Below are 17,972 nucleotides of genomic sequence, written 5' to 3' on the forward strand. Positions count from 1 at the left end.
CGGGGGCACCTGGTTTCACAGACGTCCTCCCAGCAGTGGCCTAGTGCCAGCCTCTCAGTCCTGGAAACTCCTCGGCTGGACAGCGGTGGCTGTGGCTGACTGTCATTCAGTGAGGCGTTGCACTGAAGTCCTCGGCTCACACCCGGTCCAGAGGAGGCACCAGGAGTCCGCCTAGCGTCGTATGGCCTGCGCGAGCGTCCTGGGAGCAGAGACACCGTCACTGTGCCCGGCCCTTAGGGTGCTGCGCGTATGTGATGAATGAGTCCATGCTTGGGAACTCCCCTCGGAGCTAGTGTGTTCTTAAGTCTGTGGTGAGGAATCAGAACCGTGGCAACCAGGAGACCCTTTTCTACCTGCGTCAGTGTACCTCTCCTTCCCTTGAACTGCACCAAAAAATCAAACTCCTTAATGCAGGGCCAATGTATCCATCAGGCAGAGGAATCCTGGTATCAGTGGCCCAGGGTACTTTTAGTGGCCTGCAAATATTACTTTATTTGTTTTTTAAATCAGAAAAAAAATGAACTTTTAGGTCAAAGAAAATGTATCCATGTGTATATTTATATTAATACAGTCATCTTTATACTAATACAGTGAAAAAGCGTGATCCTCAGTATTTCTTAATGGAGGAAAGGTCCCATTGAGGCAGAAGTGCCGAGGCCATCTTCTGTGAGCATTATCAAGCCCGGGTGTGGGAGCCCGGGGTGTGTGGCCCTGTCCTGTGCCCTAGCCAGGTTCCCAGCCCAGATACACCACACCTCTTGGCTCTGCACTTGTGTCATCTGTATGGAATGTCTGCCTCCTCCCTAGTGTCTACCTGGTGGCCAAGGCCCTGACCCACTCAACCTGGACAGATTCAGTGATGCTTCTCTGGGCTTCCCAAGTAGACCTGGTTGTTCACTGCTTTTGGCTGCTCTCTTGACAGCGGGACGACTGGTTGTGGGGTGGGCTTGGTAAGAACAGAAGTCAGGAAAAGGGGTGCCTGTGGAGGAGGGTATCATATAGACTCTTGGAGGTCAGAGCCAATGGGTTTGTGGGTTCTTGTGATTAACTTCTTTAGAAAACTTGTATGTACCTGTAGAGAGGTAGAAGGTCATCGTTTTCTGATTCCTGAGTCCCAGTTGTGCAGGTGAGGTCACTGGGCCAGAGGTGAGGCCCTATTATGCCTGGCTTCTTTGGGGTGACTCTGGTTCCAGGCCCAGCATCTCCTGCCTGGGTGGTGGAAGTGACTGACGTCCCCAACTCCTTTTTCCTTGCCAGTCTGTTCACATATTCTGCCAATTGGCCAGCAGCAACTGAGAAAGTATCTGTGAGTGCTCGCTGCCTGCCGGTCACTAGGGAATCCAAGTGAAGAGAACAAGCACCTCTCTTTAGGAGTGCCTGATGTGGAAACAGAGGCCATGTGTAAGTCACTTGTCACGCTCCTGTGTGTTGAATACCCCTGAGTTTGGGGACCCAGAGGTGGGTGGAGGTGGTCATCTGTTTGTACCCGTGAAGCAGGGAGGGCGTCCCAGGAGACCTCACACTGAGGTTTGCGTAGGGCATGGGTGGGTGGCTCTGGTAGAGGGAACAAAATTATTCTTTCGATTCCATGACTCTCCAGATGAGAACATTGCAGATAACCCCTGGAGGCGCGTTGAGTTGCCCTGCAGAACCCGGGGAACTGCAGCTGGCTCCCTAGCTTTGGCAGGGGAGTGAGGGCAGGTCTCTGGGCTGGATGTGTTCCTTCTGTGCCCACATGTGCCTCTTCATACATTCACGCTGTGTCCTTCCTGAGAGTGCCTCAGGGATCTGCCTGGCTGGTGACTGTGAGAGGCTGGGGCTACTCTGGTCTTAGTCTGCATTCTTTCTGTGGGAATCCCGGCCTTAAAAGCATACTTGGGTTTGAGGAAGGCACCAGTCAGAGCTCACTTATCAGGAGGTTGTCTTCTGACTCTTGCCTGGTAGGGTCCCTGAAGATGAAGCCAAGCCACTTGGGCCTCCTATCTGGTTCAGGGCAGGGTGGAAGGCCTTTCATGTAGTTGCAGGGCAGTGAGTGCTTCCTGTATGTGACCTTTCATCTGTGTTTTTTTTTTTGTTTGTTTGTTTGTTTTTTTTGAGATGGAGTCTTGCTGTATTGCCCAGGCTGGAGTGCAGTGGCATGTTCTCAGCCCACTGCATCCTCCACCTCCTTGGTTCAAGCAATTCTGCCTCAGCCTCCTGAGTAGCTGGGATTACAGGCACAAGCAACCACGCACAACTAATTTTTCTAGTTTTAGTAGAGACAGGGTTTCACTATGTTGGCCAGGATGGTCTCAAACTCCTGACCTCAGGTGGTCCACCCATCTTGGCCTCCCAAAGTGCTAGAATTACAGGCCTGAAGCACCATGCCCGGCCCAATTTTTTGTTTTCTTTCTTTTTTCCATCATGTGAGGATACCAATTTTTTTTTTTTTAATGCACATTTGAACTTGATTGATTGAAGGTGTGTTATGTGCCAGGCACTGTTCTAAGCGCTAACATGTATTAACTCTCAGGAGGTCCCTGCTAGATGCTATTTTAGCCTCATTTAAAGATGCAGAAGCTAAAATCCAGAGTGCTCATAAAGCTAAGTGGCTGAGATGAGATTTCATTATGAGAGTCTGGGCTTCCCTCAGTCATGCACCATGGCTAGGGCCCTGTGCACTCCAACTGTGTGTCTCCAGCCCAGCCATAGGAGTACCTCACATTATGCTCTGAACAGTTTCCTTAACCCTAGGTGGAGTGACAGACTGCCTCTGTGTCCTGATGGGTCCCGGGGTCCTCTAGGTGAGGGTACAGAATCTTTTTCCCTGTGGATACTCTAGTCTGAGAAACAGAACCACCTACCCCACAAATCCCTTCTGTGGTTGGCCATATGACCACTGATGTGTGTTATAATCACTGGATATGTGATGAGGAAGAAGGGTTGGAGACTACTGCTGAGGTAACAGTGAGATGGTGGGGGATTTGGGGACCACTGATTGTGATATTGTCTCATTGAACCTTTCTCCATCTGTGTAGAGAAGGCAGCATCGATTGCTGATTCTAAAACTGTTTTTCTTTCTATCTTTAATTGTGAAACAAAATCATAACATGAGCCGCAGCACTATCCATGTTGAACCCACAATACATAGCTGAGAAAAAATTGCCTTCTGAGTGCTGGTTCTCCCTGGTCCTTTCCTGGTGGTTGTTGGTCCTGTACAGGGCTTGTGCTCAGCCAGACCCCTTGGTGAGGTATAGGACAAGAAGGTCTATACCTCTTGCTTCTATTGCTGATACAGCTATCTGAGAGAGGCAAGTCTAAGGTCACACAGCTGGTGTGCACCAGAATGTGGGTTCAGACCCAGGTGGACCTGGCTGCTTAGGGTTCTTTTTCTTTTGCCTTCAGAAACGAGGCAGCTGTGCTGAGCTAATAAAATCTCAGGGAGCTGAGAAGTAAACATAGAACTTTGCCTCTGGAGTCCAGAGTTTTTGTTTGTTTGTTTGTTTTTTGAGACAGTTTCTCTCTGTCACTCAGGCTGGAGTGCAGTGATGGGATCTCAGCTCACTGTAATCTCCGCCTCCTGGGTTCAGGTAATTCTCCTGTGTCAGCCTCCAGAGTAACTTTGATTACAGGTGCACACCACCACACCCAGCTAATTTTGTATTTTTAGTAGAGATGGGGTTTCACCATGTTGGCCATGTAGGCTGGTCTTGAATTCCCGGGCTCAAGTGATCCACCTGCTTCGACCTCCCAAAGTTACAGGATTGCAGGTGTGAACCACCACACCTGGGCTAGAGTCCAGAGTTTTCTTTCATGTGAAGTAGCACAGGGGTTTGGTGAATAGGGAGAGAGTGCATATTTTCATCACAAGACAAAGTGACTGAAGCTCAGAAGGAGCTGGAGAGATGAGCTTGCACCTGGCCTTGGCAAAACCTCCTGAGTTGGGAGTTCTTTCCTCTGTAACCTGGTACTGTGACACTTTGTAGTGTTTGTCCACTGGTAGATTTGGCTTTTGGGTTAACAGGTCCATCTTTTTTTTAGTTGGAAAGTGGTGTAATATACTTCTTACCTTCACTAACTAATGAATTTAACTTTTTTTTTTTTTTTGACAAAAAGAAACCTTTTATTTGGAAATAATTTCAAACTCAGAAAAGTTGTAAGAATAAAATGAGTGCAAAGGGCACCTGCATATCCTTTGCTGAGGCTTCCCTACTGTTGGTATTTTATCTTATTTATCTTAACCCCCATCCTCTGTGTGTATGTGCATATCTGTGTACTCACACACAGTGCTTTCCTCTGAACCATTTGAGAGTAAGTTGCATGCGCCATGGCCCTTTATCCTTGTAAATATTAGCCATTTCGGAGAGCAGAGGCTGCTTCCTCTTAGCCCCACCCCATTGTTCTCATTAATACCTGCCGTGTGCCAAGCCCTGTGTCACATGGGAACGTCTCGAGGTGCAGGAAGCCCTATTGTGAAAGCCCAGGTTGGCCCAGGTGGAGGCAAGCTGGCATCACTGCATGACAGGGTTATTATTTCAGTTGGTGGTTCCTGTCTGAGGAATGAAGACTGCTGCCATGGAACGTTTGTGCTGTGTTAGGCTGCGCTTTCCCTGGTCTGCTTCCCAACCTAGTTTGTGGGCACTTTTCCCACCCTTTCCTTCCCAGGCACTCCCCAGAGTACTGAGTGATTATATCCTCTTAGCAGTGGTGGCTGGTGATTTGGTTGTGTAAGTGTCTTCTTAGCAGTGACGGCAGGTAATCTTGTTATGCACAGATCCTCTTAGCAGTAATGGCAAATGATTTATCTGAGTGTGTCCTCTTAGCAGCGAGGGCAGGTGATCTAGCTGTGCATGTGTCCTCTTAGCCATGGTGGGAGGTGATCTTGTGCAAGTGTCTTCTTAGCAGTGATGGGAGGTGATCTTATTTTGCATGTTTCGTCTTAGCAGTAGTGGCAGGTGATCTGGTCGTACGCATGTCCTCTCAGCAGTGATGACAGGTGACCTATTAGTGCATGCATCCTCTCAACTGTGATGGCAGGGGATCTAGCTGTTGACTCTCCCCTGCTGGACCTGAGCCTTTACAGGCAGGGAATTCCTCTGCCTCTCTTGGTTCTTGGCATAAGGAGGGACCCGACTGACATTTAGTAGTTTCTTGACTCTAAGTAGATTGCATCAGTGACAACATTAAGGACCCAGTAGAAAGCTCAGGACTGATGAGATGTCTTTTCCTTGGTGTGCTGCTAGATTGTTCCCTTATCAGATGTGCTTTTATGTATGGGTGCTAAGGGTTTGGTGACTGTCCTGTCTCCCTGCCAGTCTGCAAGTGGGCTCAGTAATCCTGAGAGACCAGTTTTGGGCCAACAGTTCACTGAGCAGAGTGACACATGGGCCCAGGTATGGTTATTATGTGATAGCTGTGCAACAATTGTATTTTTGTTTCTGGCATGATTTACCAGTTGTCCTGGGAGGTTTTGTGAAAGCCTATCCATCTCATCCTGCCATTCTAAGCTGTGTGTCCTGTCAGTGTGGATATGGGGGGCTTGGCCGGACAAGTCCAGGTTGGAGGATGAATGGCCTGGGGGGCCTGTGGACCCAAGTGTCCTGGACCTTCTGGGCATCCACCTGGGAGGTGGGGAAGCTCAGGTCTGGTTTTGCCTCAACTGAGCTGTCTGTAAAAGGAGGAGCTGGGATTAGATCAAGCCTTCTTATCCGGGTCCATGGTAGGCAGTTGGGTGTGGTGGCCCTAGAGCATGAGCCCTAGAGTCACACTGCCTAGACTCAATCTGCTCTACCGCTTGCCCTGTGACTTCTGCCTCAGTTTCCTCATTTGGAACATGGACATCATAATAGAACTTCATGGAGATGTTGTGAGGATTAAAATGGGTAACTTTAAAAGTCTAAAAAGTTCTGATATATCAGGCAAACTGCTAGTGTTAATCACAGATAGACTTTAGGAACCCTGAACTGAAATGTGAGGTTGTGTGCGCACAGGGCATATTGCTCGGGAGAGGGCTCCCTTGGGAGGCAACAGAGTGCAGTGGCTCTGAGGAGTGTCTGCTGCACAGAGAGTGCTCTTCGCTGTTCTCATGGGATCAGAGGGACTGCGTATGACTTGCCGAGAGCCCCCGAAACAGCCATGGTGCTTTGGACAAGGCTGGGATTGTTATACACGTTTTGCTCTTTGTCACATTCATGCTGTGTCACCTGGGCCTGGTCATGCACAGAGTGGGCACTCAGAAATCAGTTATTGAACAAATGCACAAATGCCTATTTATATTTTGATATAAAGAGCAACAGCTACTTTAGCCAGCAGGCCTTGCAGCTGCCTCTGGTGGGGGTGGCGAGGAGGATGAGAGCCTGTGGCTTTCCTGCAAAAACGCCTTGGGAGGATAGAATGCGGGGGTAGGGGACATGGCTGTGGAGCCAGCTGGCCTGGGCCCACCCTAGTGGGAGCTTGTTCCTGTGATGGGAGCTAGGCTGAGAGATGAGAGCAAGTGTGGCTTCTCATTAAAAATGAATCCTCACTGAAGCTCTCCAGCTGCACAATCTGGAGTGGAGGGTTGAGGGGCTCCCAGAGGGAAGGACCCCAGCAAGCTGGTACAGAGGGAGCACCGGCTCTCTGATGGACTTGCCGGCACCTGGGTTTGAGAACTAGACCTCCCTGTGTGAGGATGTGGCCAGACCTTCCCTGGGTTGTTTGCACAGTGCAGGTCTTGTTTTTGGTCAAAAACTGGCTGAGTGCATGGGCTGCACACACCTGCCTCTTGGCCTTCTCTCCCTCTTCTGCCTGGGGTAGCCATTGCTTCAGTCAGTCTGAGCTGGTCTTGTTCTTAGTGTCCTTGTCCCCCCACTGCAGGTTCCTCCCAGTAGGCTGACTTCTGGCTGATGCCTGGCAAAATGGCAGACAGCTATCAGTTTGGTTAGCTTGTCTTCTTTGGTTAGTCTGTCATCCTTCAGCTATTGGCTGCCTCCTGTTGGACAGGACAGGAATGAGGACATCCTCCGGTAGGTATGCTGAACTAAAGGATTCCCCAGTAGACCCTGCCCTCTTCCTTGCCTGGGAAATCTCATTTTCTGGGAAACCTCCTTAGCATAGCTATGGAGAGGATTCTTTGTGGCTGGTCAGGACACTGGATGAGGGGCAGGAGTCACAGCAGAGGGACCCAGAAGGTCAGCCTAGGGATGATCAGCAGGAGACTGGCCACAGGACCTGGCCAGATGCTCCACTGAAACTGGGTCTCCTGATGCAGATGGTCTCGCAGTTGCCACTGGCTGCTTAGGGCCTCCAAGTAAATTGGTTTACCTATAAAGCTCTGTCTATGGTCTTAGTATAAGAGGACCTGGAAGAGCTAGAGGCTTGGGGGCCATGACAGGCCTTTGCTGCAGCTCTTGAAGGTTTCTGGGGCACTCCTGGCAGTGGGAGCAGCTCTTAGGATTTCCCCATCCACCCTATTTGTGAAGGATGCCTGTGTAGACCAGCATCGTAAGCCATGGGGCATGGAGAGAGCCCAAGGCCGTGGAAGATCTTGTCTGGACAATCTGGAAAAAAATAAAGTTGATTTTTTTTCACATTTGCTGATGTTCATCCATAGAATATTTTACATAAATTGAATTATATTTTTTAATTAATTATTTAAATTTAACTCGTTTTGAGATCTTTGTAGATCAGTACATATATAACTTCATTCTTTGTTTTCTTGGTAGCAAAAGATAGAGAGGAGAGGTGGGTGTGGGTTGGGGCAAGATTGTCTAACTATTTTTTTTTTTTTTTTTTTTTTTTTTTTTTTTTTTTTTTTTTTTTTTTTTTTTTTTTTTTTGATATGGAGTCTTGCTGTTGTCACCCAGGTCAGAGTGCAGTGACATGAGCTCAGCTCACTGCAACCTCTACCTCCTGGGTTCAAGTGATTCTCCTGCCTCAACGTCCCAAGTATCTGGGATTACAGGCGTGTGCCACTATGCCCAGCTAATATTTGTGTTTTTAGTAAAGACGGGATTTTACCGTGTTGGCCAGGCTGATCTCAAACTCCTGACCTCAGGTGATCTACCTGCCCCAGTCTCCCAAAGTGCTGGGATTACAGGCATGAGCCACTGCACCTGGCCTAACTCATTCTTTTTTAGAAATTTTTTTACTTTAGAAACATTTCAAACCTATGTAACAGTTGCAAGAATAGTACTGTGAACTCTTGTATGCTGTTCAGGTAATTTGCCAAGTAACACAACCGAGCACACATTTGCACGTGCACTTGCTCTCTCTGTGTTTATTTGTATATATCCCAGTGTGTATGCACACACACTATTTTTTGCGGAAGTATTTAAAACTAAGCTGCAGACATCATGACCCTTCATTTCTAAATCTCATATTTCTTAAGATTAAGGCCGTCCTCCTATAACCACAGTAGTACAGTTAGCAAGTTTAGGAAGTTTAACATGGATATTTTAATATTTTATTTAATTTTATAATTTTTTGAGTTAGAGTCTCTCCCAGGCTGGAATGCACTGGTACAATCTCAGGTCACTGCAACCTCCGCCTCCTGGGTTCAAATGATTCTCCTACTTCAGCCTCCCAAATAGCTGGGATTGCAGGCATGCACCACCATGCCCGGCTAATTTTTGTATTTTTATGACAGACAGGGTTTCACTTTGTTGGCCAGGCTGGACTTGAACACTTGACCTCAGGTGATCTGCCCGCCATGGCCTCCCAAAGTGCTGTGCTGGGATTACAGGCGTGAGCCACCACACCCGGCCAACATGGATATTTTTAAAAGAGTAAGGCCAGTGGTTATAAAGTACGTTCCTCACATGAGGTGTATCGGATTGTTTCCTTGTCTTAAGATTCAGTCAGCTCACTTTTGGGGGGAACAGTACTGCAATACATTAAGTCCTCAGTTTATCCCATCAGGAGGCACCTGCCATCAGCTTGTCCCAGGAATGGCGATGTTCACTTTGACCATTTGGTCAAGTGGTGTCTGTGGGGTTTCTCTGCTGTAAAGATGCTTTTTCCCCTTTGTGGTAAGCCAAGGAATCTGGGAGGTAGGTAGCTTTGTCCAGTGGTTTTAAGCTTCCATCGATAATTCTTGCCTGAATCAGTTACCATTATGATTGTTGCTAAATGGTGATTTTTGATCTTATTCTTTCTACTTTTATTGGTATTCTATAAAACAGAGCCTTCTCTTACAAAATTCCTTTTTTTTTTTTTTTACTATCTGTATGGACTGTATGGACTCATGGAGTCTTCCTTTTATTCAGTGTATTATAACTGGTTACTGTTATAGTTCGTGTTGAGGCTTATATTGTAATTGACTTGGCAAGTGGAAACCCCTTCACCTGGCCCCTTCAGGATGGAAGCATGTAGCCTTCTGACATGTTCCCATCAATCTAAACATTCATTATTAGCAAGCTCATCTTGTACCTTAATTGCCCCAGCCTGGAATAGGGCATTTTTCTTCTTTTTTTTTTTTTTTTTTTTTTTTTTTTTTTTGGGACGGAGTTTCGCTCTTGTTACCCAGGCTGGAGTGCAATGGCACGATCTCGGCTCACCGCAACCTCCGCCTCCCGGGTTCAGGCAGTTCTCCTGCCTCAGCCTCCTCAGTAGCTGGGATTACAGGCACGCACCACCATGCCCAGCTAATTTTTTGTATTTTTAGTAGAGACGGGGTTTCACCATGTTGACCAGGATGGTCTCGATCTCTTGACCTCGTGATCCACCCGCCTCGGCCTCCCAAAGTGCTGGGATTACAGGCTTGAGCCACCGCGCCAGGCCGAATAGGGCATTTTTCAATAGAGCACTGGTTCCTTTTGGTGGGAGATAGTATTTAGAAAACAGGATTTTGGTGGTAGGTGTGTTTATTGCTAGCTACTATGAAATACTGCAACTCCATCTTTTCAGTCTAGCCAAGAGGTGCGTGCATGCGTGCATGTGTCTATCTCTGTGTGTGCGTGTGTGTGTGCGCATGTGTCTGTGCTTGTGTAAGTTCATACTGGTTTTTTTTTTTGTTTTTTAAAGGCGGGGTTTCACCATGTTGGTCAGGCTGGTCTTGAACTCCTGACCTCAGGTGATCTGCCTGCCTTGGCCTCCAAAGTGCTTGGATTACAGGCGTGAGCCACCACACCCGGCCTGTTTTTTGTTTTTTGAGACACAGTCTCTCTCTGTTGCCAGGCTGGAGTGCAGTGGCGTGATTTTGCCTCACTGCAACGTCTGCCTCCCGGGTTCAAACGATTCTCCTGCTTCAGCCTTCCAAGTAGCTGGGACTACAGGCACATGCCACCCCACCCACCTAATTTTTTATTTTTAGTAGAGACAGGTAGAGACAGGGCTTCACCATGTTGGCCAGGATGGTCTCGATCTCTTGACCTCATGATCTGCCTGCGTCGGGGCCTCCCAAAGTGCTGGGATTACAGGAATGAACCGCCGCGCCTGGCCCATACTGTTTATTTAGTTCCAATCCAGCTTGACAGGGTCTTGCTTGCTTTCTCTGTTTCATGTTTGTTTCTCCTGTTTCCTACAGTGAGAGCCCTGGGTCCCAACAGCATCAATAGGTTTGTAGGTTTACTCATTTGCTTAGGCTTACACTATACACAGAATAGTTTCAGAAGCTGCATTCATACCACTAGTCATAAAAGACCTACTAAGTAGAGTTTTTTTTTTTTTTTTTTTTTTAACTCTTTGTGTTTTCAGACTGGTGGTATATACTCAAGAGACTTGGGTTCAAAAGCTACTTGGAATAATTCTCTTTTCTCTTCCATGTGTTTGTTACACAATTAGGTTCAAAACTATGTTGAGGCAGGGCAGGGTGGTTTATACCTAAAATTCCAGTACTTTGGGAGGCTGAGATGGATTGATTGCTTGAGCCCAGAAGTTCAAAATCAGCCTGGGAAACATGGCATCTCTCCAAAAAACTAGCTGGGCATGGTGGTGCATGCCTTTAGTCCCGGCTACTGGCGGGGCGGAGGAGGGTGGCGGGTGCAGGGACTGAAATGGCAGGATCCCTTGAGCTGGGTAGGCAGAGGTTGCAGTGAGCCAAGATTATTCCACTGCATTCCAGCCTGGGCAAAAGAGCAAGACCCTGCCTCAAAAACCAAAACCACAAAAAAACCCTGTTTTGATTTGAAATCTCGTGTATTAAATAATATTGAGAGTGGTATTTACTGTAACCTCAGTTTTATAACAAGCCCCTCTTTCATCATATTAATTGGTAAGGAAGCATCTCAATTTTGAACAGGTTTTATTGTTTTCCTAGGTAATTTTTTTTTTTTTTTGAGATGGAGTCTTGCTGTGTCACCCAGGCTGGACTGCAGTGGTGCGACCTTAGCTCAGTGTAACCTCTGCCTCCCAGATTCAAGCGCTTCTCCTGCCTCAGCCTCCGTTGTAGCTGGGACTACAGGTGCAAGCCACTACACCTGGCCAGTTTTTGTATTTTTAGTGGAGACAGGGTTTCACCATGATGGCCAGGCTGGTGTTGAACTCACCCCAGGTGATCCACCTGCCTCAGCCTCCCAAAGTGCTGGGATTACAGACGTGAGCCAGGATGCCCAGGCAATGATTGGATTTTTTTTTTTTTTTCCAGAGTCTCGCTCTGTCGCCAGGCTGGAGTGCAGTGGTGCGATCTCGGCTTACTGCAACCTTCACCTCACACCTCCCCAGAATTCAAGGAATTCTCCTACCTCAGCCTCCTGAGTAGCTGAGATTACAGGCGTGTGCCACCACGCCCAGCTAATTTTTGTTTTTTGGGGTTTTTTGAGACAGAGTCTCTCTCTGTCACCAGGTTGGAGTGCAATGACACGATCTTGGCTCACTACAACCTCTGTTTCCCAGGTTCAGGTGATTCTCCTGCTTCAGCCTTTTGAGTAGCTGGGACTACAGGCATGTACCACCATGCCCAGCTAATTTTTGTGTTTTTAGTAGAGACGGGGTTTCACCATGTTGACTAGGCTGATCTCGATCTCTTGACCTCATGATCCACCCACCTCGATTTCCCAAAGTGCTGGGATTACAGGTGTGAGCCACCAGCCCAGCCTAATTTTTGTATTTTTAGTAGAGACGGGATGTTCACCCTGTTGGTCAAGCTGGTCTCGAATTCCTGACCTTGTAATCTGCCTGCCTCAGCCTCCCAAAGTGCTGGGATTACAGGCATGAGCCACAGAGCCTGGCCAATTGGATTTTTAAAAATAATTTTTCATTTCTGAGATTCCTGAGACCTACTTTTGTCAAAACTCTTGACAAATCACTTTTTTGGTTTCTTCCAGGAGACAAAAAAAAAAAAAAAAAAAAAAAAAAAAAAAAGACAGGGGTTTAGATGTTCAAGGGCTGTTTGGCCCAGTTGTTGACATTGTGAACTTATTGGTTTGTTTAATAGGCTCTTGATTCCACCAGCCATCACCCTTTGTGTGTAGCATCACCTTTCCATAGCATGGGCTTGTGCTCTGATAGTCTTTGGGTATGCAGTGGTATGGGGGAGCTGTCTGAAGCAGGGACTGAGGTTGGCCTCGGTGTTTGGGTATAGTTGTGCATACCCTTTACCTGACAGCCTTATTGTGGAGGGGTGATCAGTGAGGCATGTGGTAGGTCCGTTTTGGAGATTAGGATGCTGAGGCCCAGAGAGGTTAATTAGCTTGCCTAGTGGCGTTACTTAGCTTTTAAGTGGAAGCAAGAACAGGAAACTCAGGACTCCTGTCCTAAGCCACATGCTTTGCATCCTGCACCGTGATTCCAAAAGCAGATGAAAGAGCTGTATGGTAGAGGGAGCTAAGTGGAGCACCACCACCTGGGTCCTCCTGCCTAAGAACTGGGCACCTTTTCACTGGGTTGAGCATTGCTAGTGTTCACAGTTCTGGCTGCACCAGCATCTTGTGTGGACACTGATGCTGTGATATCTCCTTGGGCTTGGGTGACCAATTCAGGCCAGCTGGTGACTACCCTCTGTGATCTCACCACATAGTGATTGCAACCAAAGCTACCTGTGCATTTCTAGAAGCTTGGGAGGCTTATTAGATTATTACCTTCGTTTGTGTGGACAGATGTTGTGGATTTTGAACCTTGTGGATGTAGTCTTAAGAAACATTCATGAAAGTAAAAGATGAGGAAAAGGTATTTTAAAAGGGAAAAAAAAATTCAGATAACTGAATATAAAACTGATATTACTTAACAGAAAAAAATAGATCTAAAATGCTTAAAACCTGCAAAAAAGCTAAGGAAATTCTGCTTAGTGCTGTTGCATATTTCTGCTTTGTAATTGCAGCATGAGATGTGATGCCTTTTTATAGGAAGTAGGTATTCATATTAACCTCATCTTACAGATGAAGAAACAGAGCTTGGGAGAATAAGTTGTTTAGCCAAGGTCACATAGCTTTTAAAGTCATGGAGTGGGCATTTGAAACCTGGGCAGCATAGAGCTCATGCTGTGATATTGCACAGCTTCAGGAGAAAAGTCTTTAGCTCTTTTTCTGTCTAATCCTTCTTGTCTTTTTCCTCCACCTTTTCTTTATTTTATTTTATTTTATTAAATACATGCGCAAACGTGCAGGTTTGTTACATAGGTATATATGTGCCATGGTTGCTGCACCTATCAACCCGTCATCTAGGTTTTAAGCCCTGGATGTATTAGGTATGTGTCCCAATGCGCTCCTCCTGCCTTTTCAATGTGAACCTCCCCACCCTCCTTTTCTTGTCTTCTTCCCATAGCCTCAACTGGCCTCAGGTGCCGCAGCCCTGACTTCTTAGTGCCCACTCCTGCTCTGTCCTCACAGATGTCCTCAGCTGACACTTAATTTCCACAACCTGTTCCTGCGGTCCCTGCCTTGGTTCTTAGCTGATGCTGTCATCATTGTCACCCCCACCTCATCCCCATTTCTGAGTGTCAGGCACCCTGATCAGCACTTGGCATGTAATAGCTCCATTAAATCTAGTTGTAACCCCACTTTTTCGTATGTTAAATCTTGTGCTCGATTTAGTTTTTGAAATAAGTGTATGAAATGAAGCTTTCAGACTGCAAATGTTTCCTTTGAATGTTCTTTAAAGAGCCCATATGATAGGACAGTGTGCTTTTGTGAGTGTAACTCCCTGTGATGATCACACTGAAGTTTGGACCCACTCTGCTAGACAAGGGAGGAACTGGGCAGAGCTACCTGCCCATTGCTGGGCTGTAGGGTCAGTCTCCTTTTAGATGGCTCAGATTTCTAGCCTTGCTTCTTGCAGGAGTTCTTTTGTTCAGTTTTAACTTAGGACTTTAAAATCCTTCCATATTTTATGTGTGCTTTTGAGGTGGCCCCACTGCTACCCCATTTTTTAAAGAATAAACATAAAATATACGATCATAAGCACTCTATTCAGTGTTCAGTTCATTGAGTGTTCAGTTCAGCAGTGCTAGAGTATTTACCTTGTTATATAGATCTTTAGAATGTTTTCATCTTGCAAAACTGAAACTCAGTACCCATTGGGTAACTACCCCTCCCTTTTATCTCCCTATCCAGCCAGGAAGCCACCATCCTACTTCCTGTTTCTAAGAGTTTGACTACTTTAGATACTCCATATAAGTAGAATCATGCAGTATTTGTCTTATGTTTGACTTACTTCACCTCAAGATTCATCCATGTTGTGGCATATGTCAGAACTTTTTATTTATTTATTTATTTATTTTGACATGGAGTCTCGCTCCATTGCCCGAGCTGGACTGCAGTGGCACCATCTCGGCTCACTGCAACCTCCGCCTCCTGGGTTCAAGCGATTCTCCTGCCTCAGCCACCCAAGTAGCTGGGAGTACAGGCACGCGCCCCCACACCCAGCTAATTTTTGTATTTTTAGTAGAGACAGAGTTTCACAGTGTTGGCCAGGATGGCCTTGATCTCTTGACCTTGAGATGTGCCCTCCTCGGACTCCCAAAGTGCTGGGATTACAGGCATGAGCCACCGCGCCTGGACAGAACTTTTTTTAAGGCTGAGTAGTATTCCACTGTATACATATACTGCATTCTGTGCATTCGGTGTACACTTGGCTTGCTTCCACATCTTAGTTATTGTGAGTAATACTGCTGTGAACATGGGTATATGAATATGTCTTTCAGATCTTGCCTTCAATTAATTCTGGGAATATACCCAGAAGTGGGATTGCTGGATCATATGATAATTCTATTTTTAATTTTTTGAGGAAACTCCATGCTGTCTTCCATAGTGACTGTACCATTTTACATTCCTACTGATGATGTACAAGAGTTCTAATTCTTCACACCCTTGCCAACACTTGGTTTTTGTTTTTTTTTGACAGTGGCTATCCTAATGGGTGAGGTGATAGCTTATCATGGTTTTGGCTTGCATTTCCCTGATGATTAAGGTGTTTTGTTTTGTTTTGATTTTTCCTTTTGAGAGAGTTTCATTCTGTTGCCCAGGCTGGAGTGCAATGGCTTAATTGTAGCTCCCCGAAGCCTTGATTTCCTGGGCTCAAGTGATCCTCCTGCCTCAGCCTTCCATGTAGTTGGCACTACAAGTGCCTGCCACCACACCACCTAATTTTTTTTACTTTTTTATGTAGAGATGAGAATTTACTTTGTTGTTCAGGTTGATCTTGAGCTCCCGGGCTCAAGCAGTCCTTCCACCTCAGCCTCCTAAAGTGTGAGGTTCATTTTCTGATATGTGGAGTCCAGCTGTCTAGTACCATTTGTTGAAAGGTTATACTATCTCCACTGAATTACCTTTGTACTCATTAAAATCCATTGACTACGTTTGTGTGGGTCTGTTTCTGGGATCTGTATTCTTTTTTGTTCTGTTGGTCTTTGTATCTTTTTAATTTTTTTTCCTTTTCAGTTAAAGTCTCTGTTGCCCAGGCTAGAGTACTATAGTGGGATCACAGCTCACTGCAGCCTTGACTTCCCTGGCTCAAGCGATCCTCCCACCTCACCCTCACTGAGTAGCTGGGACCACAGGTGTGCACCACCGTATCTTGCTAATTTTTTTTCTTTTTGAGACAGAGCCTTGCTTCGTTGCCCAGGCTGGAGTGCAGTGGCGCGATCTTGGCTCACTGCAACCTCCGCCTCCCAGATTCCAGCAATTCCCTGCCTCAGCCTTCCGAGTAGCTAGGATTACAGGTGCCCACCACGATGCCAGATAATTTTTTTTGTATTTTTAGTAGAGACAGGGTTTCGCCATCTTGGCCAGGCTGATCTTGAACTCCTGATCTTGTGATCCATCTTCCTCAGCCTCCCAAAGTGCTGGGATTACAGGCGTGAGCCACTGCACCTGGCCCTCTGTCTCCTCTTGAGGTCATCTGGAGAAGAGATGACTGGCCCAGGGCAGAACCCAACATCCACAGCTCTGGTCTCCTTGAGCTGCATGGTCACCTGTTACAGTAGCCCAACCACCCCTTGGCTTTCAGACCTCCCCTCTGCTGCTGCTTTGAAGTGTGGTGCTGGACAAATCTCCCTTCACATTGTGTGGTGGGTGAAATGACCCTTGGGAAAGCCCCACTGGGAAGCAGCAGCTAACTCTTTCCAAGGCAGAATGTCTGTGCAGTGAGGCTTTCCTGCCCAGGTGTGAGCAGGCCTGCCAGGGACGCTGGGACCTTCTGAACTGGGCACTCCAGCAGGGCATGGGTGGCCCCTGCCCCAGTGTAAGAGTCTGTATCTGACGGGTCTCAGACCACTCTGGTGGAGACCTATCTTAGTTGGCTGTGAGTAGTGGGAGGAGATGGGCTAGAATTTATCCTGCATTTCTTTGCTGGAAGTGTTTTGATTTTCTTAGTGATATAATTGTGGACATGTGTACTGCTGCTAGTAGTCTGTCTCCCTCTTGTTCTTTGTGGGCAAATGTTGAGGAGAAATCAATTCTAAACAATTTATGCAGCTTACTAAATTTCACATAGTAATTTGAGACAGCTCAGTTTACATAATTTAAAACAAGGCTAAGGCTTGCTGACAAAGAAGAAATTGAATCTAGAGAAAGAATCTGTATTGCAGAGACTCGTGGATTTCTACAGGGCATGAATCCACTAATTCCCAGGTGTTGCATAGCCTAAAGCAGTAGCTCTCCAGTGTACCCAAGGGTCTCTGGGGGTTCCCTGACCCTTTTAGGGGCTCCGTGAGGTCAAACTGCTTTCATAACAACAAGGTGTCATTTGTCTCTTTCTTTCATTCTCACAAACATAAGGTAGCGTTTCCAGAGACTACTTGATGTGTGATGCCATCATTGCTCTGACAGCTAATGGGATGTATGCTTGGGATTCTCTTTCTCTCTTTGTGTGTGTCTCTTTTCTAAGAACAGCGCCTCACTGTGTTGCCCAAGTTGGTTTGCAGTGGCATCGTTGTAGCTCACTGTAACCTTGAACCCCTGGGTTCAAGAGATCCTCTCACCTCAGCCTTCTGAGTAGCTAGTACTACAGAAGGACACCACCACAACTGGCTCATTTTTATTTTATTTTATTTGTAGAGTCAGGGTCTGGCTGTGTTGCCCAGGCTGGTCTTGAATTCTTGGACTCAAGTGATCCTCCTACCTTGACTTCTCAAAGTGCTGGGATTATAGGCATGAGCCACCGCACCTGGCCTCTGTTTTTTTTTTTTAAGAATTTTTTTTTTTATTGTGGTAAAATACACATAACATACAATTTACCACTTTCAAGTGCAGAATTTGGTGGCTTTAAGAACATTCAGCATGTTTTGCAGCCAGCACCACTACCCATTTCCAGAACTTTTTGTATCATCCCAAACAGAAACTCCATACTTTTTAAACAATAACCCCCCAGTTCCCCTCCCCACAGCCTTTGGCAACTACTAATCAACTTTATGTCTGTATAGATTAGCCTATTCTAGACATTTTATACTGATGGAATCATACAACATGTATTTGGTGTCTGGCTTATTTCACTTAGCATTTTGTTTTCACAGTTAATCTGTGTGATAGCATGTGTCAGTATTTCATTTCTTACTTAAGCTGTGGTATATTTATAACAAATTAACATTTTATCTTTTTTTTTTTTTTTTTTTTTTTTTTTTTTTTTTTTTTTTTTTTTTTTTT

At 46.3% G+C, this 17,972-nt stretch overlaps 1 protein-coding gene across 3 annotated transcripts in view; it reads left to right on the top strand.

Moving 5' to 3' along the window:
* DGCR2 (DiGeorge syndrome critical region gene 2) overlaps positions 1 to 17,972 on the top strand; it is a 69,264-nt gene that overhangs the window by 732 nt on the left and 50,560 nt on the right. The gene's annotated exons all lie outside the window — the stretch shown is intronic.

This window comes from Cebus imitator, unplaced genomic scaffold (genome assembly GCF_001604975.1).
Source record: "Cebus imitator isolate Cc_AM_T3 unplaced genomic scaffold, Cebus_imitator-1.0 Scaffold461, whole genome shotgun sequence".
Classification (NCBI taxonomy): Eukaryota; Metazoa; Chordata; class Mammalia; order Primates; family Cebidae; genus Cebus; species Cebus imitator.